Here is a 3,068-nt window from a genome sequence, read left to right on the forward strand (position 1 = left end):
GGCTCACTCAGAGGGGTCACCTTGGTGGCCCAGAGGACTCTCCCTGTGCTGCTGACAGCCGCCCAGAACAAAGGAGAGCTCCCTAGACAAACGCGGGTTAAGGAACTCTAGGCTGCCCTCTGGCGGCAGGAGAAGTGAGGGTTCTCAGAGAAGCCTGGTCTGGGTGGGGTGCAGGCTGTAATCCCAGCACTTCCCAGGTGGAGTCAGGAAGGTCAGAAGTTCTCATCATATAGCAACTTCAAGTCCAACCTGAGCTATGTGAGACAGAGTCTCAAAACACAAAATATAAAGCTACACGTGGTAGCTGAAGCAGGATTGGCCACAAGTTCAAGGCCAGCCTGGGCTACAAATCAAGAAACTGCCAAAACAAAAATAAAACTTTAAACCAGGTATTGTGGTATGAAACCTTTAATACCAACACTCAGGAGGCAGAGGCAGGTGGATCTCTGAGTTTAAGGCTAGCCTGGGCTACATAGTATGTTTCAGGCCATGCAGGGCTACATAGTGAAATCCTGTCTCAAAATAAATAAACAAATAAATGAGCAAGTGAGTGCTGTGTTTTATATTTGCAGGCTCTAGATCCAGCTACTTGGGGACTGAGTGAGGCTGGACTATCTTTTGTTTGTTTGTTTGTTTTGTTTTGTTTTGTTTTGTTTTTGAGACAGGATCTGTGCAGCCCTGGCTGTCCTGGAACTCACTCTGTAGACCAGGCTGGCCTTGAACTCACAGAGATCCACCTGCCTCCGCCTCCCAAGTATTGGGACTAAAGGCATGTGCCACCACTGCCACAGCCTGGTGGCTGGAGTGTCCTTTGATCCTGGGGTTTTGAGACCACCCTGGGCAACAGAGCAGAACCTTCCCTTAACAACAACCATCACAAATAGGAGGAAGCCTGGGGTGGGCCTCAGTGGGCAGAGTGCTCTGCCTGCGTTCAAGGCCTGGTACCAGGGGTGGTAGTGTGCACACACACAGCTGTGACCCCAGCATCCAGGAGGTGGAGGCAGGAGAATCAGGCCTTTGAAGGTATCTTAGCTACAAGGGGAATTCAAAGACAGCCTGGGGCCAAATGAGACCCTGTCTCAAACAATAAATATCATAAGCATCATAATGGGTGAGGCGTAAGGCATAGCTCAAGGGTAGTGCACTTAACTAGTGTGGCCCATGTATGAGGTCCTGAGAACCGTCCCCCAGACCTTAAAAAAAGGAAGAAAAGAACAAATAGGGACAAAACAGTAACAGTAAGAGAGGCTGAGCTCAGGGCAAAGCAAGTCTGTAGGCAGGAGAATTTGAGACGGTGCTGGCAGACGCTTGGGGCTCCTCTCTAACTTAACTGGAATACGTCTTACGGCCACCATGATTGATGTGTTTATTTTTTTCCCTAGACACAGAGCTCCTTGAGGGCAGGGAGGGCAGAAACTGTTTACTGGGTCTGTCACTGTACCCGCACCCCACATGACAGAGTCTCAGTGAATGCTGAATGTGTAGAAACAGGAAGAAATGAGTGGTTGGAGTTCCCTGCCTGAGATCTCTCCTCACCGTTCGAGGAGGACGCTCTCCCGCCCGGAGTCTGTACTGATGCTTCCTGGGGCGCCCCGCTCCCATTATGAGATTACCCCGTGAACCTGTTGAGCTCTTTTCCGTCCTTGGCCAAGCATTTATTGACTCTCATGCACACCTCGCTATTGTTATGCAAACTTGCCGTTCTGTTTCATCATTTAATTCCATGACTCCCTGTTGACACAAGAGTCCATGTGCCCACTGCACGCACTCTCTGGTGAGACGAGGTACACAGGGAGGAAGTGACAGAGACCGGCACAATGGCTCTCCCTGTGTGAAGGACTCCTAACCACCCAGTCTCCTCCCAGCTAGTAAAACATACCATGTGTCAATGCAAATACAGCCTATTAATAGGAACTGAAACCCCCAGTTACCTCATCCCACTCGTCCACCGTCCACCTGCTGCATCCAGCTGAGAATGGGTTGGAGTCAGGCAGCCCTGTGCGGCCTTGACTTCCACACTGGTGTGTCGTGGGCAGGTGAGTTATCTCTCATTGCTCAATGTAGTTGTCCTGTTCCCCCCCACACACGCTTCTTCCCTCCCTCCCTTCCTTCCTCCCTCCCTCCCTCCCTCCCTCCCTCCCTCCCTCCCTTCCTCCCTTCCTTCCTTCCTCCCTTCCTTCCTTCCTCCCTCCCTCCCTCCCTCCCTTCCTTCCTTCCTCCCTTCCTCCCTCCCTTCCTCCCTTCCTCTCTTCCTTCCTTCCTTCCTTCCTTCCTCTCTCCCTTCCTTCCTCCCTCCCTTCCTCCCTTCCTTCCTTCCTGCTTTCCTTTTCCTTGAGACAGGATCTCACTACATTGCCCAGGCTGGTATCAAACCTTCAGTCCTGCTCCCTCAGGCTCCCAAGTGGCTACAGACATGCACCACCTACACCTGGCTTCAGCACAGTATCCTAACCTCTGAAATGGGGCTAAGAACTTGCTTTGTTGAACAACTCTTGGCTAAGTATTATGGAACAGAAAAAGGATACAAAGCCAGACCGCTCCAGCCTGCCTCAGAAACCCCATTCTTTGTTGTTGTTGTTTTGTTTTGTTTTGATTTTCAAGATAGGGTTTTTCTGTGTAAAATTCCTGGCTGGCTGGCCTGGAACTCATTTTGTAGACTGGGCTGGAATGGAACTCACAGAGATCCGCCTGCCTCTGCCTCCCGAGTGCTGGATTAAAGGCACGCCACCACCACTGCCCGGCTTCGAACCCCATACTGAGTAGAGAAGGAAAGACATAGAAACCAGCATAACCAGCATCAAGGTCAGAGACATCAAGAGCCCTCTCGCTCCTTAACTGGGCCACACCAGGCCTGGGGGACTGTTCCATTCCTTTAATCCCCCTCCCTTATAAGAGGTTAGCATTGGTTTTTATTTCCCCAATGGGCTGAGAGTGTCCCTCAGTGAAAAATCTCCCCTGGAAAGTCTGAGGGGCAGGGAAGGTTGGCACACTGTAATCTCAGTATTTGTAAAACCTGGAGTTCCAGGACAGCCTGGGCTACAGGAGCCCTTGCTTAAAAAAATTAATTT

This window comes from Peromyscus eremicus, chromosome 16_21 (genome assembly GCF_949786415.1).
Source record: "Peromyscus eremicus chromosome 16_21, PerEre_H2_v1, whole genome shotgun sequence".
Taxonomy (NCBI): Eukaryota; Metazoa; Chordata; class Mammalia; order Rodentia; family Cricetidae; genus Peromyscus; species Peromyscus eremicus.